Below are 26,521 nucleotides of genomic sequence, written 5' to 3' on the forward strand. Positions count from 1 at the left end.
TGACTGCCGCCACTTGCAGCCACAGCAACCCAACAGCAGCCGGGAGACCAGCTGGAGTTGTCGCCGCCTCCGCTGCCAGGTAAGCTCTGACCCGGGGGATTCCACGGGGTGGTGGGGGGAGGAGGCCGTTCTGCCACAGATTCCAGGGGCTGGATTCTAGGGGTGTATGAAACCCCACTTACCTGGCTCCGGAATCTTCACTGGGGGGGAGGTGTTCTGTGCCTCCCCCCGGAATCCTGGCTGGCTGGCTGGCTCCGCTCTGCAGCCAAGCCGCGGAGCCGCCGGCTGGCTCCGGCAGCCCGCAGCCAGACATCCAGCCGCTGGGCAGCCCTGCAGGGACGCAAATGGCGGCTGTCGTAGTCGCCATCATTTGTGTCCCTGTAGTGAGCCGTGATAGGCTACGTAAATATTTACGTAGCCTATCACGGCAGGGGGGAAACCCCAGCATACACAAATGGCAGTAGCCGCCGCCATTTGCGTAGGCTGGGTTTTTTTCCCCCTTGCCGTTAAAGGCTACATAAGTATTTACGTAGCCTATCACGGCAGGGGGGGAAAAACCCAGTGTATGCAAATGGCGGCGGCTACCGCCATTTGCGTACGCTGGGGTTCCCCCCCCCCCCGCCGTGATAGGATATGTAAATACTTAAGTAGCCTATCACGGCCTCTGCAGGGACGCAAATGGCGTCCCTGCATTAGCCGTGATAGGCTACGTAAGTATTTACGTAGCCTATCATGGCTGAAGGAGGAAGTGAATGGCGGCCGCAGGATGGCCGCCATTCGTACAGCAGCGCGGACGGGAGCAGGTAAGTGCTCCGTTTCGTGTGCCTTTCATGGGGTGAGGATGGCGGGCATTTCGTCCCACGCGCCTTTTGTGGGGTGGGGGGCGGGGGCTTCATTCCGTGAAGGTTTTCGGGGGTCCGAATGCACTGGCATTTGGCCTCACCAAGATCCATCGTGGAATTCTCTGACATCTCTACCGGATTCTAAGGAATCTGGCCTCACTGCAGTCTGTGGCAGAATTCTCTGACATCCCTATTCTTTTCTATCAAATTGAATGGGAATAGTAAAAAAAAAAGTGGGATAAATTTTCAGCACAGCACTAGTTTATTTCAACCATTTAGAATGGCGGGGGGACTGCACAAAAGCCAGGAAATCACCAAACTATTGGTAGTTGGGGGAAAGAAGGTGGAGCCCGAGACCTTCTGGAGAAACAAGAGGGCCAGTTTGGGTCCCCTAGATAGCTACACATGGCCCCTCCACCTGAGGTTCTGAACCTCTGTTTGAAGTGACCCCCCCCCCGAAGAAGGTGAAGTATGAATGTGAAAACACATTTGCCAACATATGTATCCCGTAAGTACACTCGTCAGTCCTGACAGGCTGAGATGGTGGCAGATCCAGGTTTGCTTCACATAATGTGCAGAACAGTGCTGTTTTTCTTGTACTTGCTGTGATATTTCTTTACCAGCAGCAGGAAGAGTGCTTAAATTCTGGGCTTTAATTTATTTTCCATTGAGAAGCTCTTACCGTAGATGCAGCAGCAAGACTTTTAAATCAGGTCAGATGAACAAAGCATTCCAGTGTCATTTTTACATTAGTGATTGTGGTTGATGTCATTTTCACAAAACAAAATTATAACCAAAATGGATACTTTGGGTCAAAGTACCACAAAGAGTATATAGATACATTTCCATCAATAAATCTGCCCTCTTCCTGCCCCGATGCAGGCCTACAACCCTTAATGATTGACGTTTTTACCACTAAATTATACTATGTCTGCTTCTAGAAGAAATGTCTCCATTACAAAATTAGCTAACCATCAACATAACATAAAATAACCTGAACAGGGTGTCATTTCACAAGGATATTGATTTGTACAGACTTACTGGATTAAATCTTGGTTTCCCATAAAAGGAGCAGCCATTACATCTTTTGGTAGACAGAGGACTACAGCCTGAAGAACAAAGTACTTAGGACAGGGGTACTTAAACTTCAGATGAGTGGACAGAAGGAAGGAAGGAAGGAAGGAAGGAAGGAAGGAAGGAAGGAAGGAAGGAACAAGATGAACCTATTTTTCACTATCTATTTAGTTAAATATCTATTTTTGTCAAATCTAAGCAAATCTATTTTTTGCCAATCAAATTTTGTGAGGAATTAAGGGGCTTGAATTGCTAAGAACTTCCCTTGTCTCAAAGTCCATCAGGGCATCAATATGGTAGCCAAATAGCCAGTATTTTGGTGGTATAATAGTAAAACCATGTTCTCTTGAGTAGCTAGCATTGAACAAACACAGTACTTTGGTTTGGGACCATAGTTCAGTGGTACAGCACATGCTTCGCATGCAGAAGACCCCAGGTTCAATCCCTGGCATCTCCAGTTAAAACATCTCACAACAGATGGAAACACCCCTGTCTGAAGCCCTGGAGAGCTGCTGCTAGTCAACAGACAGCTTTAGTTGACATTTAGGTGATATCCCTGTTCATGCGATAGGCTACGCAAATATTTGCGTAGCCTATCACGGCCAGAAACAGGGCCGCAAATGGCGTAGTGGGCGCCATTTGCGGCCGTAAAGCTGGTCGATTAGCCTAAATGCAGCCATAAGTGGCTGCATTTAGGCTAATCGACCAGCTTTACGGCCGCAAATGGCGCCCACTATGCCATTTGCATCCAGGAGACTGACTTACACAGAGATATGGCATGGTAATGGCTGCCGGCCATATTGACTTTCTCCAGCCCTGCGGAGCTGGCGGCTGGCTCTGCAGGGCTTCGAAGTGGAGCTGGCCTGGATGGATTCTGGGGGGGCGGGGAGGAACAGATCACCTCCCCCCTGTTAAGGATTCTGGGGGGAGGAACGGATCGCCTCCCCCACCCGCAGACCCCCAGCGGACTAGAGGTAAGGGATTTTATACATCCCTAGAGCCAAGGAATCCAGCTCCTTCTTCTCCCACCTCTGTCACAATCCTTACATTATCATCAACTGACTGGAGCAGAGGGAGGGAGTCATTATTATGACTTGCCATTACATGATTATGTATGTTTCTTTTTTCTTTTTCTTTTTTGAGTATGTGAAATACATTTTAGAATCATTTGGGGTTGTAGTTGCTTTGTGAAGTTTTGATTTCGTTGGTCATCATGAACTTCTCAACGAAAAGGCAGGATACCAATAAAAAAAATGAATTAAAAAAAAATAGGGAAGAGAGGACTCTCCTTTTCCCCAGTTTAGTTCCTCTGTTGTTCCTCCAGTTTGCTCTGCTGCAAGTTCCACTCCTCCTGAATTACAATTTTACTACAAACATTTCTAAAATTAATTCCAGAAATGGAACATGCACAGATTGCCACTGTTATGTCAGGCTCAGTTCAGGGCGCCCAGAGGTGCCAATGAGACAGTTATGTGTGAAAATGCAGGGTCAAGTCCAGTCACATCAAATCAACTGATGTTTTGTCAGGTTAAAACCAGTCAAATCAGGTCTGCAGAATCACAAGGCAAGGTTAGATGAGCCACAGACTTTCAGTATGTTGGACAGCTCCAAACTAGCTGAGGACTGAGGTACATTCAGAGAGAGCTGTTGACTCAGCAACAGTTAAAGGCTTTCTGAAGCCTTATAAGTCAGCCAGCAGATCTAGACCTACAGTTAGATCAGCCCCCTCAGAAAATTTGTTTGTTTCTTAAAGGGTCATTGCCCAGTTTTGTAGCCGCTGGCTCCCACAGTGTGGAAGCGATGAAAGCTGTAATGAGGGAGTGTCCTCTCTATCCCAGGAGTCAAGTAGAGTCATGCCTGGGCCTGGGACACCCTGGTATAGCAGGATCTGGGTTAACGGATGGGGTCTTATCTGCCTCAGAGTCCTCTTCAGAGCTGGAAGGAGGATCAAGGCTGAGGAACATCACAGCCACCATGTTGAGTTCCTCCAATTCTTGTGCCTATTTTCCCCTTTCTCTGTTACCAATGTTATATTTGCATGTATAAAACACTGCAAGAAAAGCAATCTTCATATGCTTACATATGTACAATTGCATCTAGATTGTTTTGGTGTGGTGTTTTATTGATGCACACATGCACTCCTGCACATTGAATTGTTACATTGCAGTGTGCACAATCACATCAGGTTTGCTTCTTTTTTAATGGGTGGAGGGTTTTTTTTTTTAATCAGTGCACAAATATGTGCATGTGCCTCAGTAAAACACTGCAAATAAACAATTTTGATTGAGTCATGTGTAGAATTACATGTTTGTGGACAGTTTTGCAATTGTTTCTGAATGGGGTTACATTGCCTCTGGAAGGCCAGGTCTGCAGTTTGGGTGTGTGTGCTTGGACTCTGGTATCTGAGGCAGTGCGTGTGACATCATCAGTGGCTGCCTTTTATCAGCTTAGGCTGGTGAACCAAATATGACTTTACTTAGAGAAAGTAGACCATCTCTCCATTACTCATGCCCTGGTTACACCTGGACTACACTACGATGCTCTCTGTGGGGCTGCGTTTATATCTCCAACAAGGAACAAATCAAGACCATGCATTAAATAAGACTTTGTTTTATTTTGGCTGGTGGCTCTGCCTCTACACTGACTGAACCCTGGCCTGTTTAGCAGCCTTCAGCTGTGACAACATGACAGTGACTGTTGTATGTAAGTATCCTAATGGTGGGAGTCCTCAGAGTCCAAAAGATGGCAAGGCAGCCTCCTCTGGATATAGGAGAGCCTACTCTCAGGATTTTCTAGTGAACAGGGTCCTGAGGAATTGGAAGCTTCATGATGCCTTCCAATGCCCAAATCATCTCTCTCAACACTTAACACTGGAGGACCTTCTAAAGAGGACAAGGAGTCAGGATCCTCTGAGGATGAGGGTCCAGGGTTCTGGTCCATGATGTGGACTGACCAGCGAGATCGAGTAGGTTGGTAGACACTAGAGACAGGGTATTTATTTGATGGCCCCATACTGATGGAACTCCCTTGCAACAGAGAGCTTCTTCTTTGCTGGTGTTTAGATGAGCTCGAAAAACTTTTTTTTTGTTTCATTCTGCTATTAGTTAAAGATGCTGGGCTGGAGTTTTAATTTATACTGCTGCTTCTTGTAAATTGTTTTAATTTTCAGTGGACTTGCCATGCTTGCCACATTGCAGATTGCTGTTTTAGTTTCACATTCTTAAATTAGCTGGGTTTTCATTGTCTTTTGTGTTTTAATTTTCAGTGTTATATGCTACCTCTGAAAGGTTTTTTGCCCTGAAAGCCAGCATAGAGAAATACCTGCCATAAATAAAATAAATATGTTTCAACAGTCTGAATAGGCACATTGGTAATCTCAAAGGTGAGGGGAGAGGAACCAAAGGAACTGAAAGTTGCAGTAAACTAGGTGTTCACAATGATTTGCACAACACCTAGAAATAAATAAAATGGGGAAATGGGGAACAGGTAACACAAGGGTTCCACTTCGGAACAAGCTCAGGGAGGGATCTATATGAGGAATTACTCTGGTGCTATTGTGCCTCACACACTGGTGTGACCCATCATATAAACCCCGATCTGCATCAATCCCAGGTTTTCATGCCATAAAACTAGGGATGGCAGAGAATTCTGCCACGGATTCCAGTGAGACCAGATTCTTTAGAATCCAGCCCCCCAGAATCTGTGGCGGAATGGCCTCCTGCCCCCTGCTCCCCCCACAGAATCCCCCAGGACGGCACTTACCTGGGGCGGATGCGGTGGATGCGGCGGCAGCGGCTCCGGCAGCTGGTCTCCTGGCCGGCCACGGCCGGGCTGCTGCGGCTACCATTGCTGTCCTTGCAGCTGTGATAGGCTACGTAAGCATTTACATAGCCTATCACAGCTAACCTCCCCCCGCCCAAAAAAAGCAGTGAACGCAAATGGCAGCAGCTACGGTGGCCGCCATTTGTGTTCCCTATTTTTTGCCATTCTAGCTTACGTAAATATTTACGTAGGCTATTACGGCGAAAAAAAGGGGAACACAAATAGCGTAGTGGGTGCTATTTGCATTCCTTTCCCCCCCCGCCATAATAGCCTATGTAAATATTTACATAGGCTAGAACGGCGAAAAATAGGGAACGCAAATGGCGGCCGCCATAGCTGCTGCCATTTGTGTATGCTGTTTTTTGGGGGGGAGGAGGTTAGCCATGATAGGCTATGTAAATTCTTACGTAGCCTATCACGGCAGATTGGCTGGACGCAAATGGCGGCCGCCATAGCGGCTGCCATTTGCGTCCACACCAGCCCATCCGTGGCCGGAAATCCGGCTGCGGACGGCCCTGGCCAGCTGCTCTGTGGAGCTGCTGCAGAGCGGAGCCAGCCAGCCAGGATTCCAGGGGGGAGGACCGGATCACCTCCCCCTCTGTCGAGGATTCTGGGGGGAGGGACGGAGCACCTCCCTCCCACCGCGAATCACATCCGCGAACAGGTAAGTGAGTTTCGTACATCCCTACATAAAACTGCATTTTTGCAAAGTCATTTTATGATGGACTTTCCCATTACTCTGGCTTCAGTGCGTTTGGGGAGACCGTGTGACCTCAACTTGCGATACTGGTTTTGGCGGTAGCTGTGGGTAGCAGCACTGTGAGGAGGAAGGGAAAGTTGCATCAGCAAAGGGTGGACCCGAGGAGAGGTTCATGTTTTGTTTCTTCCAAAATGAGCCTTGCTCCCGAGGAAGTCAGTAAGTTGCTGACTTTTCCTTTGATAAAAAAAATCTACCTTCCTGTGGAGGTACGCATATTCGCATAAGATTAATTTCCTCAAGGAATAAGAATAACTACCTGCAAACAGGCCAGATAAATATGTCTACTCAGAAATAAATCAATTTGACTTCCATTGAACTTACTCAGCATGGGAGGGGAGAGAGGGGTGAGGGATTGAGAACTGCTTTGCCTTTTGTTTTTAAATCTCTGCTTATCCACTGCTATGGACCTACACATGAGTTTAATGACTTTAAAAAAGAAGGAGGAGGAGGAGGAGGAGGAGGAGAAGGAAGTAGCCCTGCCAAGCTCTTATCAGCCATGTTCCTGACAGAGAGAGGTGGATTTTGTGCCTCTTGCTATGGAGTTTTGGCGCTGAGAGCGGGGAGAGGAGGGAATAACAGAGATGGTTTTCCGAGTTTTAATGTGGCTCCTCTGTGCTGATCTCGGCTATTTTGTGATTGGTGGGGCGGTGGTTGAACAGGGTGGAGAGAGAAGATCTCTTTGCCTTTTCTTTGTTGTTCAGTCGTTAAGTTGTATCCAACTCTTCGTGACCCCATGGACCATAGCACGCCCTCCGCTCTCTCCTGGAGCGTGCTCAAGTTCGTATTCATTGCATTGGTGATGCTATCTAGCCATCTCATTCTCTGCCGTACCCTTCTCCTTTTGCCTTCAATCTTTCCCAGCATCAGGGTCTTTTCCAGGGCGTTTTCTCTTCGCATTAGGTGGCCAAAATATTTGAGCTTCAGCTTCAGTATCTGTCCTTCCAATGAGCAGTCAGGGTTGATTTCCTTTAGGATTGACTGATTTGTCCTCCTTGCAGACCAGGGGACTTGTAAGAGTCTTCTCCAGCACCACAGTTCGAAAGCATCCATTGGGACAGGCTGGGTCAACCTTGGCAAGCTTGAGGGAGGGAGGGAGGGAGAAATGGTACAGTTTCTCCTGACATTTGCCCAGCGACAACAAGCTTTCTCCAGGCATACACCATATTAGCTGGCAACATGTGCCACAGGAGAAGCAAATCCGAAGTGATGAAAATCAGGTTTTAAAAGGAATCACCCCAGAAAGCATCTCCATGTAGATGGGGTCCAGGTAATTAAAGATCTACAAAATCCAGGGAAAAAAATAGATGAAGAGATTTTTACAGCATTCCTAAGAATTATTCTAAAAGCCTATACTCTTTCAGTCCTTTCTTTGGTTGTTTATTTTCATTTTCTTCTTCTTCTTTTTTTAATTGGTGTTGGCATATCATAATTTCCTCATTTCGAGCTGTCCCCCAATTGAAGATAAAAGACTCCATGGGCAGGATTCATGAATGAGGGGCATTATTTATCAATGCAGGATCTTTTTGAACACCCCCCCCTCTGATTCATGAACTGCTTTTCTATATCCAAAAAAAACCCCAAACCACTTCATAAATCGTTCAGCACCAGCAGAAATTAATAATGAGTCCATTTACATAAAACGGACTCATCCTGACAATTGCCGATAATTCTTGAAACTAGCATCTTGTCAGCAAACAGGAATTATGCTGGCGGGGCAGGAAAGGAAACCATATTGTACATAAATGAATTAGAATATTTCTCTGTTCTGCTCCCACATACCCAAGTTCTAAAAAAATAATAAAAAAATCAAAAAGCTTCCACCATGTAGATTATTTCTCCTTTTATGTAGGCAAAATATTTGTTTGTTTTAAACATAAATATTGTCACAAAATGGAGTGCAGGCTGAGGCTCCCGGTTTTGAGGGCCCTAGAGCAGGACCTCTCAGTGGCACCTCCTCCCTTAGTGAGGCTGCCTTCTTTCTTCCATTGCCAGCTCCTCCACCACTTTATCATCATTGCTACCACTTGCTTGCCTGACAGGCAGAGAGCCAGGGAGCAAGCAGGCCGGGGCATCTACTGCTCCTTCTCACCACCACCGTTGTCTGGGCCAGAGCGAGAGGTGAGTGAAGAAGCAGATTGCCATGGTGAAAAGGACAGGCAGCTCTGGGTAGGGATGTACGAAAGTCACTTACCTTTTTGAAGGGTGACATCTGCAGTGGGGGGGAGGCGCTCCGTCCCTCCCCCCGAAATTCTGGCTGGGGGGAACCGCTCCGTCCCTCCCTCCCAAATCCTGGCCGTCCGGCTCCGCTCTGCAGGGATTCTGTGGATCCGCCGGCCGGCTCCGCCAGCGGCCGGACATCCAGCCACTGGCTAGCAGGGATGCAAATGGCGGCGGCCGTAGCCGCCGCCGTTTGCATCCCTGCAGTCAGCCGTGATAGGCTATGTAAATGTTTACGTAGCCTATCACGGCTGATTTAAAAGAAAAAAACTGCACATACGCAAATGGTGCCGGGCGCCGCCATTTGCGTTCCTTATTTTGGCACGTCTTAGTCTACGTAAACATTTACGTAGACTAAGACTGCGAAAATAAGGGGAACGGAAATAGCATAGCGTCTACGCTATTTGCGTTCCCCTTATTTTCACCATCTTAGTCTACGTAAATGTTTACGTAGACTAAGACATGCCAAAATAAGGAATGGAAATGGCAGCGCCCATGGGCGCCGCCATTTGCGTACACGCGTTGTTTTTTGTTTGTTTTTTAAATCAGCCGTGATAGGCTATGTAAACATTTACATAGCCTATCACGGTGTTTTTTTAGAAATCTAGCCGTGATAGGCTACGTAAATCTTTACGTAATCGTTTTTTTTTTTTTTAACTGGAAATGGCAGTGGCGGCAGCTGGTCGGAAGACTGGCCGCTGCCGCCGCCGAACCGCTGCCATAGCCGCCGCCGGAGCTGCTGCCACCAGAAAGATCCGCCCAAGGTAAGTCCCATCCCGGGGGGGCAGAGGGAGCAGACCATTCCGCCACCGATTTCGGGGGGCCGAATGCACCGGCATTTGGCCTCCCTGAGATCCGTGGTGGAATTCTCTGACATCCCTAGCTCAGGGAGGCTTTTGTCAGAGGGCCTCTGCTGTGGTTAGGGCCTGTAGCAGGTGCCCAGCCATGCCTACCCTAGAGGTTGTCCCTAATCAAATGTAGGCGGATGGATGGCTCCATCACAAGGCCTCAATAGGTTAAGTTCTTGAATGTGTTTGCATACAGGTTACCCATTTCTTTTCCTGACCTGGTGATCTGTAATGCCAATTCAGATTCCATTATTTGCATCAGCCACCGGCCTTTGCATTTGAAATATAATGTATAAGGGGTAAAAGCAAGATCACAATTGACTGAAGTCCTATTCAGGCATTCTCTCTCCACATGATTCCAGTCACACAAGGCGAGGGAATGGGACTTTAGTCCCAGGTAGGGATATACAGTGGGGACATACGAAAGTCACTTACTGTTTCGCGGATCTGCTTCGCGGTGGCGGGGGAGGCACTCCTTCCTTCCCCCCGGAGTCTTGCCTGGCCAGCTCCGCTCCACGGGGATTCCAGCCACTGGGTAGCAAGGACGCAAATGGCAGCGGCCATAGCAGCCACTGTTTGTGTCCCTGTATTCAACCATGATACACTATATAAATATTTACGTAGCCTATCACGTCTGGTTTAAAAAAAAAAAGGTGTACGCAAATGGCAGCGGCTACAGTGGCCACCATTTGCATTCCTTATTTTTCGCCGCCTTAGTCTACGTAAATATTTACGTAGACTATTATGGCGAAAATAAAGGGGAACGCAAATAGCGTAGTGGGCGCCATTTGCATCCCTTTTTGATTCGCCGTTTTAACTTATGTGAATATTTACGTAGGCTAAAATGGAGAATCAAAAAGGAATGCAAATAGCGCCCACTACATTATTTGCGTTCCCCTTTATTTTCGCCGTAATAGTCTACGTAAATATTTACGTAGACTAAGACGGCCAAAAATAAGGAACGTAAATGGCGGCTGCCGTAGCCACCGCCATTTGCATATGCGTGTGTTTTTTTTCCGACCCAGACGTGATAAGCTACGTAAGTCTTTATATAGCCTATCACATCTGGGTAAAAAGAAAAAGAAAAAGACCAGACTGCAAATGGCAGCAATGGCAGCCGGTCAGAAGACCAGCCGCCGCCGCAGCCACTGGAGCCGCCACCGTCCAGAACATCTGCCTCAGCTAAGTCTCATCCCAGGGGAGATCTGCAGAGGGGCAGGGGGGCAGGCCATTCCACCACGGATTTCTGGGGGCCGAATGCCAGTGCATTCTGCCTCACTGAAATCCGTGGCAGAATTCTCCGCCATCCCTAATATACAGACTGTGTAAAATCTGCTCTGACTGTGTTTTGCGGATTGTCAGGTGCCTTTCATTCCATTATCCGCCCACAGACGGATATGAATATATTTTTTTGTTGTGCGGAATAATACGGAATTAATGACATAAGTATTTATGTAAGTATTTACATAATTTACCTCAGTACATAACATTTAGGGTATTGTCCCCTATTCCATTCAGCATTTCCTCAGCAGAAACATGCGTATTTTTCTACGAATTTATATGTGTAAATTCCGGGAAAGTAAAAAAATCATCCGAAAGTCCACAGACTCTGCGTGGCCTGAGGAAGTTGCTCTGCAGTGGATTCCACAGGTCGGATACTTAGAAATCTGAGCTCATTTTAATCCGTCTTGAATTTCTCCAGCATCCCTAGACCCAGGCACCACCTCTTCCATTGTATCAGCATCACCAGCTTCATTGCCCTTCATACACTAGGGGCTGAATGTCTGCAGTGGGGACACATCTCTACTTGTGCCCCCAACACATGGAAAGTGAGGCACCTTTAAGTCAGGGGTGGGCAACATGAGTCCCATAGGCTAGGGATGTACGAAAGTCACTTACCTTTTCGAAGGGTGACATTCGCGGTGGGGGGGAGGTGCTCCGTCCCTCCCTCTGAAATTCTCTCCAGCCAGCTCCACTCCACAGAGACTCCACGGAGCCGCTGGCTGGGGCCACCTGCAGCCAGACATCCGGCCGCTGGGCAACCTGCAGGGACGCAAATGGCGGCTGCCGTAGCCGCCGCCATTTGCATCCCTGTATTTTGCCATGATAGGCTACATAAATATTTATGTAGGCTATTGCAGAAAAAAAAAAGAGAGAGAACGCAAATGGAGTAGTGGCTGCCATTTGTGTTCACTTTTTTTTTTCTGTAATAACCTACGTAAATATTTACGTAGGCTAAAACGGCAAAAAAAAGGGAACGCAAATGGTGGCCACCATAGCTGCCGCCATTTGCGTTCCCTTAGTTAAGCCGTGATAGGCTATGTAAATACTTACGTAGTCTATCACAGCTAACGCAGGGACGCTAATGGCGTCCCTGAGTTAGCCATGATAGGCTACCTAAGTATTTACGTAGCCTATCACGGCTACATGGAAGAAGCGAATGGCAGCCACAGACGCGGCCACCATTCGCTAGTCATTGCGGACGGCAGCAGGTAGGTGCTCTGTTCCGGGCCCAATTCGCGGGGTGGGGGGGTGGGGGGGCTTCATTCTGCCACAGATTTCAGGGGGCTGAATGCACGGGCACTCGGCCTCACTGAGATCCATGGTGGAATTCTGTGACATCCCTACCATAGGCTGCATGTACCCCCTGGCCTTTTCTGTATCCCCGCTGCACTGCCCCATGCCTGTCACTGCTGACAATGCCCAATTTGCCCCCATGATGGCAGTAAAAAAGAAGGTATTTTGCTTTAAAACAAGGTGTATCAGGAGCACATGCCTTGTTTGGAAGCAGAATCATGTGAAATTTTGCTTCCCAACAAGGTGTGTGGTCCTGCATGCCTTGTTTTAAAGGAAAATCACATTTTTTTCCACCATGTTGCTGAATTTCAGCAGCAAATTCAGTGGCAGAGCTATGGTGACATGGGGCAGGGTTGTCGCCCCACCCAGTGGGGTCCACCCCTGCTTTAAGCCAATTAATGTTGTAGTCGATTAAATGGTTGGCATCACTCTGACACTGTATTTCTATACACAATTATCCATGAGGAAACGCCATTGAGTACAGTGGTTCTTACTTCTGAGTAAACATACACAGGATCACATTGTTTATGGACAAGATTTATTTCAGTTAGTGACCCTGAGAGTCAAGGAAACACATGATTTCTTTTGGAAGCTATTGTGATTCCAGTGTGTTACTGTCATAAATGGGAAATGTTAAAGATGATCACAGCGAGTGATGGGTTCTGTGTATTAAATCATAAGTTATTCTTACTTTCTTCAGTATTTGAAACAGGCACCTATACTGACATTTGTGCAATATCCACATTTATTTACCTTTCATCCATTAATTAATTAACTAATCTGTTAAAAGGCAATGGAATAATCAGCTAGGGATGTACAGGCTGTGTAAAATCCGCTCCGTCTGTGTTTTGTGGTTTGTCAGGTGCCTTTCATTCCGTCATCTTCCCAGAGACGGATGCGAATTTTTTTTTTGCATCGTGTGGAAAAATACAGAAATAATTACGTAAATATTTATGTAAGTATTTACATAATTTACCCCAGTACATAACATTTAGTGTATTGTTCCCTATTCCATTCTATGTTTCCTCAGCAGAAATGTACGTATTTTTCTACGAATTTATATGCTTAAATTCCGGGAAAGTAAAAAAAACATCCAAAAGTCCATGGACTCGGCAGGGCCTGAGGGGTTTGCTCTGCAGGAGATTCCTCAGGTCAGATTCTTAGAAATCTGAGCTCATTTTAATCCATCTCGAATTTCTCCAGCATCCCTATAATCAGCTAAAATTAATTTGTGACTCAACAGACCTAGTTGACGTTAGGGATGTTAAAGAATTCCACCACAGACTTCAATGAAGCCAGATTCTTTAGAATCCGCCCCCCCCCCAGAGTCCATGGCGGAATGGAGCAATCCCCCCCGCCACCCCTCAAACTTTCCCCAGGATTGACCCTACCTTTTGTTGGCCGTCTGGTCCGTCCGCTGCCCCAGTCTGCGGCCGCGAATGGCTGCCCCAGTCTGCGGCTGCCATTTGCCTCCCTACTTTAGCCATGATAGGCTATTTAAGTATTTATGTAGCTTATCACAGCAAAGAGCAGGGATGTAAATAGTGTCCATTACGCCATTTGCGTCCTTGCCTTTTGCCGTGATAGGCTACGTCAATATATACATAGCTTATCACGGCTAACGCAGGGACGCAAATGGTGGCCGCTATGCCATTTGCGTCCCTGTGTTAGCCATGATAGGCTACGTATATATTTACGTTGCCTATCACGAAAACAGCAGGGATGCAAATGGCGTAGCAGGCGCCATTTGCATCCCTGATCTTTGCCGTGATAGACTACGTAAATATATACGTAGCCTGTCATGGCTAATGCAGGGACGCATATGGTGGTTGCTATGGCGGCCGCCATTTGCGGCCATAGCCCAGCAGTGGATGGATTTCCAGCTGCGGGAGGGCCCAGCTGGTGGCTCCGCAGGCTCGCCGCAGAGCAGAGCTGGCTGGGGAGGATTCCGGGGGGGAGGGAGGGATCGCCCCCCCCAGCGGACAGCCCCACCAGAACGGGGTGAGTAATCCGTACACCCCTAGTTGACTTCAATCATTACAAGTTGTGTTAGATACTTCCATCAAGATGCTAACACAACCTGTGAGATTAGGATCCAAGGCTGATTTTGGGTGATCTTTCAATTCCCCAGCATCATTCCATCCCCAGTGGTGTAGTAGAACCAGGGCCCACAGGGTTGGAGCACCATGACTTTTTGATTAGCAGGGACAATGACACACACACACACACACACACACACACACACACAAGCTTCCATGTCCCCTCTGAGCTTAGCTGCAATCCTCATAATGGTGGGGAGTGGGTGGTGGACAGGAATTGGATTTTTCCATTGAGCAATTGCATACACACATATGCAATACTCACACACATAGAGATATGGATCAACACAACTGGCTGAGTACAGTGTACTAAAAATTTGAACACAGTACTGATTACCTCCACACAAGAGGAAGTAAGCTATATAAAGGAACACCAATCCTCTTACCTCAGAGTTAGAGGTAATATGTAATATGAAACCAGACTCACCCAAACTTATTTTGTCACTCCGTATGAAAAGAAACTTATTCTGAGTTCTGAGCCTTGTAATATTGTTTAAACATGTCTCTTTTAAACCGTGTAGGTGGTCTCACAAAGGGCCGTGTTTCAAAATATTTAAGCTGATTTTGGCAGGAAGACTAAATTTCAGCTGGCAAAGTTCAAGCAGTTAATGGGCTTAATCTTTTCAAAATAAACTGTACAGTTCCAAAGCTGCATGGACGGCCCACCTAAATTATAGAGCAGGAGAGCCCTGTGCCGCCATGGCCCATGCACAGCAAAGGAAACTGAGACAGGAATAATTAAAAATAAACAGAGATGATGATGAATTTATTGCTTGGGAAAGAACGAAGACTGGACACAGTATCGTCAGCTTTAAAAATATATATCTTTCAGTTATTTTCAAAATGTAGATCAAAAATCAATGTGGGCATAATTATGCATCACTTACTTTTTCTTTTTTTAATTTCAGGAACTGTTTGTAAATTGCTAATTAGTATTTGTCATGTGATGCAGATAAATATATTGGCAAGCATCCCAAAAGCTACTTGACTCATGGTGTTAGGTGTATCATGTAGGTTGGATGGTTTTTAGGGATGGTGGAGAATTCTGCCATGGATTTTAGTGAGGCCGAATGCACTGGCATTCGGCCCCCTGAAATCCATGGCAGAACGGCCTGCCACCCCCCGGTCCCCCCGCGGATTCCCCCCGGGATGAGACTTAACTGGGGTGGATGTTCCGGACAGTGGTGGCTCCAGCAGCGGCAGCGGTGGTGGTGGCTGGTCTTTCGACCGGCTGCCACAGCCGCCATTTGCATTCTGGTCTTTGCCGTGATAGGCTACGTAAGTCTTTACATAGCCTATCATGGCAAGCCAATAAAAAAAAAACCTGCATATGCAGATGGCAGCGGCTACGGCGGCTGCCATTTGCATTCCTTATTTTTCGCCGTTTTAGTCTACGTAAATATTTACGTAGGTTATTATGGCAGGAAAAAAAGGGGAATGCAAATAGCGCAGTGGGCACTATTTGCATTCCTCCCCCCCCCCCGTTTTAGCCTAAGTAAATATTTATGTAGGCTAAAAAGGCAAATAAAAAAGGAACACAAATAGCGCCCACTACGCTATTTGAGTTCTTTTTTTTCACCATAATAGCCTACGTAAATATTTACATAGGCTAAGATGGCGAAAAATAGGGAACGCAAATGGCGGCTGCCATAGCCGCCGCCATTTGCGTATGCCTTCCCCCCCCCAGCCGTGATAGCCTACGTAAAGACTTACATAGCCTATCATGGCTGCCTGGCTGGATGCAAATGGCGGCCGCTATGGCAGCCGCCATTTGCATCCACACCAGCCAGTCCGCGGCCGGAAATCCAACTGCAGACAGCCCTGGCCAACTGCGCTGCGGAGCTGCCGCAGAGCAGAGCTGGCCAGGCAGGATTCCAGGAGGGAGAACCAGATCGCCTCCCCGTGTCGAGGATTCCAGGGGGAGGAACAGAGCGCCCTCCCACCGCGAACAGAATCCGTGGACAGGTAAGTCACTTTCATACATCCCTATTGGTTTTTAACCATTCCCCTTTGGATAGCAGGACCCCCTCAGCCTCCCGGTCCCCTCTCTCCATAACATTTTAACTGCTTTTGTGCCTTTCCTCAGTGTGAGACTTCCTTCAGTGTCACTTCATGTGTGTCTAGGGGAAACCTGTTTAGGACACAATCCTATGGCTGCTAGACAGTGACTAGACAGTAGGAATGTCAGAGAATTCTGCCACGGATCTCGGGGAGGCCGAATACCAGTGCATTCAGCCCCCCGAAATTGGTGGTGGAACGGCCTGCCACCCCCCACCCCCCCGGGATGGGACTTACCTTGGGCAGATCTTCCTGGTGGCGGCAGCTCCGGCAGCGGCTGTGGCAGCGGTTCGGCGGCGGCAGCGGCCAGTCTTCCGACCAGCTGCCACCACCGCCATTTCATCAAGATTTACGTAGACTAAGATGGTGAAAATAAGGGGAATGCAAATAGCGTAGCAGACGCGTTCCCCTTAGTTTTGCCATCTTAGTCTACGTCAATCTTGACGTAGACTAAGACGTGCCAAAATAAGGAACGCAAATGGCGGCGGTCGTGGCCGCCGCCATTTGCGTACGCACGTTGTTGTTGTTTTTTAAGTCAGACGTGATAGGTTACGTAAACATTTACATAGCCTATCACAGCTGACTGCAGAGAAGCAAACAACGGCAGCTATGGCCGCCGCCATTTGCGTCCCTGCTAGCCAGCGGACGGATGTCCAGCTGCTGGCAGAGCCGGGCGGTGGCTCCGCAGAATCCCTGCAGAGTGGATCCGGCCGGCCAGGATTCTGGGGGGGGAGGCGCAGAGCACCTCCCCCCCAGCAAGGATTCCGGGGGGTGGGACGGAACGCCTCCCCCCCACCATCAACATAATCCACGAACAGGTAAGTGACTTTTGTACATCCCTACTAGACAGCTATAGAACTGGTCGGTTTCCGGGAACTGACCTTACAGCCATTGCTTTGAGGTCAGTTCCCAGAGAACCACCTCCTCCCCCACCACCTCATAGGTGGCGTGGATCATCCCTGCACTCCGCACTTGTAAGAGCAGCACAGAGCGGGACAAAAGGCAGTATTCCTGGAGGTGGGGCGGGGCGTTCGTAAGTGCTGATCCTTCCTATGTGTCATCCGGCCTCCCCGCCCCATGCTCCAATGTCCCATGGCTAGACAGCTGAAATCAGCTGTCTAGCTGTGAATGCAGGGCAGCTGGAGTGTGGAGGAGGCGATCCGCTCCTCAATCCCCTGCCATGCATTGGATAGGCTGTCGCCTCCAAGTTCGGAGGCAGCCGCCTATCCCCATAGGATTGCTCCTTCCAAAAAACAACCTCAGTCAGAGCCCTCCTAGGTGCCCAGAACTAGCCATTGAAATACTAATGACCAAACATCATCATATAAATTCAGTATATTTAAATCAATACATCACAATTGTTTCTAAAAGTGATTTTGCTTTATTTAAGCTTTCCATATCTGTGTCACACAGATTTTATTATTTTCCCTGGATAAAAATGTTGATTTGCATCTCCAGGTGGAAACAAAACTTGCTGGAGTTTTGTTTGTTTTTGGTGGTTTAAAAAATAAATGTATTCAAGCAATGTAAATCCTTCTTGGCCTAAATAAGAAATGATTTATTATTTTGGCTTTATTCATTTTTCAGTGTCTTATAAAAAAAATGCAATAGTCTTACTACATTACTTATTTTCTACAATGCACTATAGCAATCACATATCAGTGGAGCGTCAACAACAAAAAACCCAAGTAGATCGCCTATGTCAAATGACTGGCAACCAGAACAAAAGTGTTGTCTTGATATCTCTTCGTAAATGTGGATTGATGCTTGTACAACACCACTGTGTCGTCATGGTTTGGGATGTATATTGGCACAATGCTAATTATACTCCTTCTTATGGTACAGAAGATGTACCATAAGATAGTATCAAGATGTAGGGTCTGTTCTTGTTGATTTTAATGACATACCTTGCTTTTAACCTATTGGCTGTACAATTTACCTAAAACATTTTTACTGCATCTCAGCTAGAGATGTGTGAATCAGCAAAACTCAAGCTCACTGCAGTTGTCCAAATTTCATCTTGAAGCTTGTTCCAACCTGAGTCTGTATTGATTGATTGATTGATTGATTGATTGATTGATCACCCATCTGGCTGGTCACCCAGCCACTCTGGGCGATGTACAACAATAAAAACAGTTCATACAATAAAATTCAACATTAAAAAAATCACATTTCTAAAATTACCCTAGCCCACCCCAAATGCCTGCCTGAACAACCACGTTTTTAATGCGTGGCAGAAGCTCATTAAAGAGGGGGCATGGCGGAGTTCCCTAGGGAGCAAGTTCCACAGAGTGGGGGCCACCACAGAGAAGGCCCTCTCCCTCGTCCTCACCAGCCTAGCTGTCCTGGCTGATGGGACAGAGAGAAGGCCATCCGAGGCTGATCTTGTTGAGCTGCCTGTCTGGTGTTGCTGGAGGCGCTCCTTGAGATAGGCTGGGCCAGAACCATATAGGGTTTTAAAGGTCTAAACCAACACCTTGAATTTGACCCGGAAAACAACTGTTGGGGTGGCCAATGCAGCTCCTTCAGATTAAGTATAAGATTGTAAGCTTTGTGGGGGGGGGGGTTCCCCTCTCACATGAAAATCCAAGCATATTTATGAGCATATTTGTCCAAATATATACATCAATTGTGCACATTTCTGAAATGTAATTTTTGTGGGTCGACGAATCACATTGCAAGCTCGGAAATGTACAGACTTTGACTGCAGATCATGTCCGAGTCCATATCTGGTCCAGGAGGTGTGAACTGGGGAAAATCCTGATCACAAACTAACTGAAATGAATTTCTCATATATCTCTAATCTCAGCACAATCATTTGAGATTCTTGTATGAAGATAGCAGACCGGTTCCAGAGATCCTTGCATGCTGCTGTAGGTGAGAATTTTAATACTGAGCAGTGAGAATAATAAAATCATAGATTTTGAGGGGGCTTTATGGGCCATCTAGTCCTCTACTCCTGGTCGATGCAGGAAATCCAGAGCTAGAGCATCCTCAACAGATGACAGTCTCTGCTTGAAGATTTCCAACTAGATGTGTAAATACCTAGTATGTTATTTTATTATCTGACAAAGGGTTGAGTTGTTTTAGCAAAATTAAGCCTCTGATTCATGCAAACGTGGGACTCCAACTTAGCCTGCTTTGTGTAAGATGCATGGATATGACTTCAACAGAAAACTATATAAAAAAGAAACTGGGAGGAAAAAACCCTCTGATTTGCCTCTGCGTTTAATTGGAGACATCTGGTCTGTTGGGGTTGAGTGAAATTTTTATTTGGAGTTTCTGAGTAGGAAGGGTTGTTGCTTGGCTGGTTATCTTTATACTGCTTCATTTCTTCTGTGTCCCCCCCCCTTCTTTTTCTCTTACTTCCATTTTACAGTTTAAAGGATGCTAAATAAATTTAAATGTATTTCAAGGCACTTTGTTTCCTTTTAATATCCACAGCATTCTAGCTTCTCCAGAAACTGGACAGGAATGGCTAAGTGCCTTGTGCCTTGTGAAAAGGAATGGCCCACATGGGGGAAAGCTGGAGATGAACAGGAAACTAGATATGTGTATAGGACTAGGACACATAGTAAGGCTTCATTGAACCAGCAGTGGCTGAGTTGCCAAATGACTAAACCCCAATGTTGTGTCAGAACTGGACAGGGATGAAAGGGCTCCATTTTACCATCAAAGAGAGGGGCAGGGAGAGGAAGAGCACTAGGGAGAAGTCCACCATTCCAGATGTTCAAGGTTAGCATTTCCTTTCAAGCTCTGTATGGGCAATAGCCATTACGTCACACCTCTGGCCAAGCCTTTGTTTGCCTCCTTGACTTCATCCAGCCTCCTTCTCCAACCTGGCACCGTCCAGATGTGTCAAGTTACAACTCTCCCAACTTCCCCAGCCAGCACATCTGGCTAGGGATGATGGGAGTTTATTTGTTTATTTGATGTATACTCCACCTTTCTACCAAAAAAATGGCACTTGAGGCAGCTTACAAAAGCAATTTAAAATAGATCAAAACAATAAAATACCCAGAGACCCATTTACAGGCCAAAGGCCTTTTTGAATAAAGTGGTCTTTGCCTGCTGGCAGAAGGAGCAGCTACCAAATAGGCCCTCTCTCATGTTGCCGCCACATGTACCTCAGATGGTGGCGGTCTTGAAAGAAGGGCCTCTCCAGAAGATCTTAAGGACTGGGCAGGTTCATTTGGGAGAAGGCAGTCTTTCAGGTAGCCTGAAACATCTGGAGGGTATCAGGTTGGGGAAAGCTCCCTCCATATCACCTTGAAAGGTTATAATGTACTCCCAGGCCTGCTAGGGAACTATTTGGTCAGGCATGCATTCGGTTCTGTGTTAATAAGGACTGCTCTCCCCGCTCCCCTTCCATCAAAACTGAATTGGAAAGGTTGCAGAGTCAGGTTTTCCTTTGACTGGTATGTTTAAACCCTTTCAATAGTTTAATCCCAGATCCAATTGGAAACCAGGCATGAAGACATCCTCATTTCCCTTGCTTTACTCATTAAGTTCAGAACAGGGAGAAAAGGTGGGACTAGGAGCCATTGCATATTCAGTCTCTTTTCCATAATCTCAGGAAACCCCAAACACTCAGGGCATCTCTACACCAGCCTAAAAATCCTGCATTTGAAATTTGAATTTCTGCTTCCATTTTAAATGCAGGATCATGACGACTCCCTTTTTCACATGCTTCCTTTTTCCCCACCTCCTTCCCCCTCCTCCCTGTATCTGAACCTTCGATTTTCTTTCATTGATCTCGCTCTTCTTCTTGCCGCTTTAACTCTTTTCATGGAGGAAAGGGAAGTGGAACACAACAGAGTAATTTGATAGCTCATTATCTGTGATCTATTTAAAAATGGAACAAAGGGCATTTAGTGCAGGAGATGCCCTGGAGGGTGATGGCAGGGTGACGGCATCATGTAAAGAGCCCACAAACTTCTATGAAGGAGCAATAAATGAATCTGAATGAAGGAGCACAGAATAAAAGCTCTGTGTGAAGGAGCCCTAAATGAATTACCTGTGTGTGGGGGGGAAATGCCTGGAAAAAATAGCCTTACCATGACTTCTCCTTCTACACCCACAAACACCCCTCTCTTCCAAATCTCTCCCCTTCTCCCTTCAATCTGTGGCCTTTTCACCCTTGACTCTGCTAATCACATTGCTTGCTATAGAACTCACTCATATGCAACATCATCACCCTAAACTCTTGGGTTCCTTAGGGAGAAAAAAATGTGGGATATAAATGTTGTGTGTGTGTGTGTGTGTGTGTGTGTAAGCAATATTGAAATGCATTATATTAGGAAAATTGCTTGCAATTTTTCTTTATATATGAGGAAAAATATTTGTCCATAGTTGCTTTATTTTGAATGCAGCAACTCAAAATTAAAAGTTCCATTATACATGTTTCAGGGTACATGTCAGAGGCCAATTGTATGTTGGCCAATACACATATTGAAAATTGGGTGCACCGCATTGCAGCTGGCACAGCAGCAGCCCATCTATCTAGGGTTGGCGGAGAATTTCTCCCTGAAACTTCGGGGGGCCGAGCGCCAACGTGTTCGGCCCCCTGAAAAAGTTTCGGGGAGAAATTCTCCGCACCCCCCCGCCCCCCGCACCCCACCCGGGATGGGACTTACCTTTCCCGAATGTCCCTCCCGGCGGTGGGTCCTGGCGGCGGTTCGTCGGGTCTTCGTCAGGGGTGGGGGCGGCAGCCGATCTTTCGAACGGCTGCCGCCGCCACCATTCCAATAAAAGTAAATTAAAAAAAAACGCCCAGTGATAGGCTACGTGACAATTAACGTAGCCTATCATGGCTAGATTTGCAAAGTCAGCCATGATAGGCTACGTAAATCGTCACGTAGCCTATCACGGGTGACTTAAAAAAAAAAATAAGCGCGTACGGCTAATGGCGGCCCCCATAGGGAGCCGCCATTCACGTTCCTTATTTGGTCGCTGTAGTCTACGTAAAGATTACATAGACTATGGCGAAAATAAGGGCAACGCTATTTGCGTTGCCCTTATTTTCGCCGTAGTCTACGTAAAGATTACGTAGATTACTGCGACCAAATAAGGAACGTGAATGGCGGCTCCCTATGGGGGCTGCCATTAGCCGTACGGGCTTTTTTTTTTTTTTAAAGTCACCCGTGATAGGCTACGTGACGATTTACGTGACGATTAAAAAAAAAAAAAAGCACGTACGCAAATGGCGGCCCCCATAGGGAGCCGCCATTCACGTTCCTTATTTGGTCGCTGTAGTCTACGTAAAGATTACATAGACTATGGCGAAAATAAGGGCAACGCTATTCGCGTTCCTTATTTGGTCGCTGTAGTCTACGTAAATCTTTACGTAGACTACAGCGACCAAATAAGGAACGGGAATGGCAGCTCCCTATGGGGGCCGCCATTATCAGTACGCGCTTTTTTTTTTTTTTAAGTCACCCTTGATAGGCTACATGACGATTTACGTAGCCTATCACGGCTGACTTTGCAGATCTAGCCGTGATAGGCTACGTTAATCGTCACGTAGCCTATCACGGGGGCATTTTTTTTTAAAAAAAAAACTTCTGAGTTCGCGGCCGGGCGAGGCGAGGCGCCTTCTCCCCGGCCTGAATTTCAGCCGGGCGAGGCGGGAAGCCTCCCCCCCAGCCTGAACTTCGCGGGGGGAGCAGCGAAGCGCCTCCCCCCCAACGCGAACAAGCTTCGAGGACAGGTAAGTGACTCTTGTCCACCCCTAGTTACTCTGCACGCTGTGGATACAGTTAGTGAGCAAGAGGCGGCCTGTGGCAAACCGGTTTTGTGGGATCGGTTCCAGCTTCTTCCTCCTGATGAAGTGGACAAGGTGCTTTCATCGGTATGGCCGACCACCTGCTTACTTGATCCTTGCCCATCTTGGCTCATTATGAGCTGCAGAGAGAGACTGGGTGAGGGGATCAAGGCGGTGGTGAACGCCTCCCTTGAGGAGGGAGTGATGCCATCAGCCCTCAAGGAGGCAGTGATAAGACCGCTCTTAAAGAAGCCCTCCTTGGACCCTCAAGTTTTAAACAACTTTCGCCCAGTCTCAAATCTACCATTTTGGGGCAAGGTGATTGAGCTGGTGGTGGCGGTGCAGTTGAAGGCACACTTGGAAGAAACTGATTATCTAGACCCATTTCAGTCGGGCTTCAGGCCTGGGCATGGGACAGAAACGGCCTTGGCCGCCTTGGTAGATGATATGAGGAGGGCTTTGGATAGGGGTGAATGCTCCTTCCTTGTTCTCCTCGACCTCTCAGCGGCTTTCAATACTGTTGACCATGGTATCCTCCTGGACCGCCTGGAGGGGTTGGGCATTGGGGACACCATATTGCGGTGGTTCCGGTCCTTCCTCTCCGGCAGGTACCAGAGGGTAGCACTGGGAGAGGAGGTTTCGGACCCGTGGCCACTCACTTGTGGGGTGCCACAGGGTTCCATCCTCTCCCTGATGCTATTTAACATCTATGTGAAGCCGCTGGGGGCTATCATCAGGAAGTTTGGGGTGCAGTGTCATCAATATGTGGATGACACGTAGCTCTACCTCTTGTTTAAATCTTCACCAAGGTTGACCGTAAAATCCCTGTCCAAATGTCTGGAGACAGTGAGTGGCTGGATGGGGAGGAATAGGCTGAAGCTGAACCCTGACAAGACTGAGGTACTTTCGGTGGGAGACAAGAGGAGGCTGGGGGATGTTGACCTGGTGTTGAATGGGGTACGGCTACCCTTGAAAGACCAGGTCTGCAGCCTGGGGGTCATTTTGGACTCCCAGCTGTCCATGGAGGCTCAGGTGTCAGCTGTGAGCCGGACAGCGCTGTATCAACTCCATCTGATACGGCTGCGCCCCTTCTTTCCCGACCATCTGCTCCCATTGGTAGTACATGCCCTGGTTTCCTCTCGTTTAGACTACTGTAATGTGCTCTACGTGGGGTTACCCTTGAAGACGGTTCGGAAACTGCAGCTGGTACAGAACGCGGCGGCTCGCCTGATTAAAGGCAGCCGCCGGCGAGATCACATCACTCCAGTGCTGAAGGAGTTGCACTGGTTACCAGTTGTTTTCCGGGCCAAATTCAAGGTGTTGGTTTTGACCTTTAAAACCCTATATGGTTCCGGCCCAGCCTATCTTAAGGAGCGCCTCCAGCAGCACCAGACAGGCCGCTCAACAAGATCAGCCTCGGATGGCCTTCTCTCTGTCCCATCAGCCAGGACAGCTAGACTGGTGGGGACGAGGGAGAGGGCCTTTTCTGTGGTGGCCCCCACTCTGTGGAACTCCCTCCCTAGGGAACTTCATCATGCCCCCTCTTTAATGAGCTTCTGTCATGCATTAAAAAACGTTGTTGTTCAGGCAGGCATTTGGGGTGGGTTAGGGTATTTTAGAAAATGTTTTTATTGTAGAATTTTATTGTTGTAAACTGTTTTTATTGTATGTTGTACATTGCCCAGAGTGGCTGGGTGACCAGCCAGATTGGCGATTAATAAATTAAATAATAAATAAATAAATAAATAAAATTTATGTAAGCTCTTACAGTGAAAAAAAGGAACACAAATAGCGCCCACTACGCTATTTGCGTTCCCCTTTTTTTTCACCATAATAGCTTATGTAAATATTTACGTAGGCTAAAACAGCGAAAAAAAGGGAACGCAAATGGTGGCCACCATAGCCGCCACCATTTGCGTACACTGTTGTTGTTTTTTGCTTGCTGTGATAGGCTACATAAATACTTATGAAGCCTGTCACAGCACACAGCAGACACAAATGGCAGCCGTGGCAGCCGGTCAAAAGACCAGCCGCCACTGCCGGAGCCGCCGCCACCAGAACATCCGCCCCAGGTAAGCTTCATCCCGGGGGGGAATCCGTGGGGGGCGGGGGGTGGGAGGCCGTTCCGCCACGGGTTTCGGGGGGCTGAATGCTAGTGCATTTGGCCTCACTGAAATCCGTGGCGGAATTCTCCACCATCCCTACATCTATCTCAGCAGGGCCAGTATAGGGAATGAAGGGTGGGAGATGCTACTGTGAAAGACTTCGGGTGATTTCCATGTATGCAGAGCCATAGTATACAGGGGCTAGGCACACCACCAAAGGAGAAGGACTCTACCATTTGTTTTGTAGCTCTTTTTATCTCAGTGGTTTTGTGGTCCCTGGTGTGTATGTGTGTGAGTGAGTGAGTGTGTGTGTGTGTGTGTGTGTATTTGCTACATTAGATAATGCAGAAGAGATACAAATGCAGCCTTATGGTAGTCATCAAGGGCAGCAGGTACCATAACTCTAGAAGTTTGAAGACAGTCACACAAAATATGAATCACAGATTGCAATGAGAAATTGTTTAAAACTTCAGATGCCCAAGGAATCATATTTTCTTTGACACGTAAGCCATTTTTATGGCCAGTCTATGGCACTGCTATGGAAGCAAAAGCTGAAAGATAGAAGCACAAATTTCACGACGCAGGTTGGACTGGTGAGCTCATCGTTGACCTTGATTTCACTGGATCAATACAGTACAAGACAGATATCAGACCAAATATGGAGACCCATCTACTGGTGCTGGATGTATGCTACAGCTCATGACAGCTGTGCATTTATCACATGACTCATTTGACTAACGAGCACAATCGACGACGTATCAAAAGCATTGCAACTCATGATAATATCAGCGTTGCTAATGCTAAACATTATTTGGTGGTAGGGGAGAAAAAGGGTAGGGGATTGTAGGAAGGGACTGTTTGTTTCAAATACAATGCAGTTCTATGCGATGCTCCTCTGGTGACACATCTTTGAATACTAGATCGCTCAAGAAGTATTCAGGGTTGGCTACCCCCCTGTTGGCTTTTTATCTCTCCATTTCTTCACTCTCACAAGCTTTGGAAATGTTGAAGTATTTGCATTGTCAGAAAATTGCTTACTTACTGAACCCACCTATTTCTAAAGTGTATTATTTAAGGCAGATAATGAATAACACCAAGTTGATGATAGACATTAAGTAATTTTAACCAATACCGCTCAAAGGTTTATAATATGAAATATTGGAAAATTGCATGTAGAGTAATCTAAGTAATGAGATGTTAAAATTCCTTGGAACCTGGAAACTCTCCTATTCATTCTGTTCTTCTTTTTCTTTCAGCTTCGCCATGGGAGGCTCTTTTGCTGACATCTTTATATATGATGTTCTCATTTCAAAATGCCACTGAACCTTCAAATGAATACTTGGCTATGATCTTTGA

This window comes from Heloderma suspectum, chromosome 8, assembly GCF_057233095.1.
Source record: "Heloderma suspectum isolate Gila_16-S chromosome 8, 16-S_ref, whole genome shotgun sequence".
Taxonomy (NCBI): domain Eukaryota; kingdom Metazoa; phylum Chordata; class Lepidosauria; order Squamata; family Helodermatidae; genus Heloderma; species Heloderma suspectum.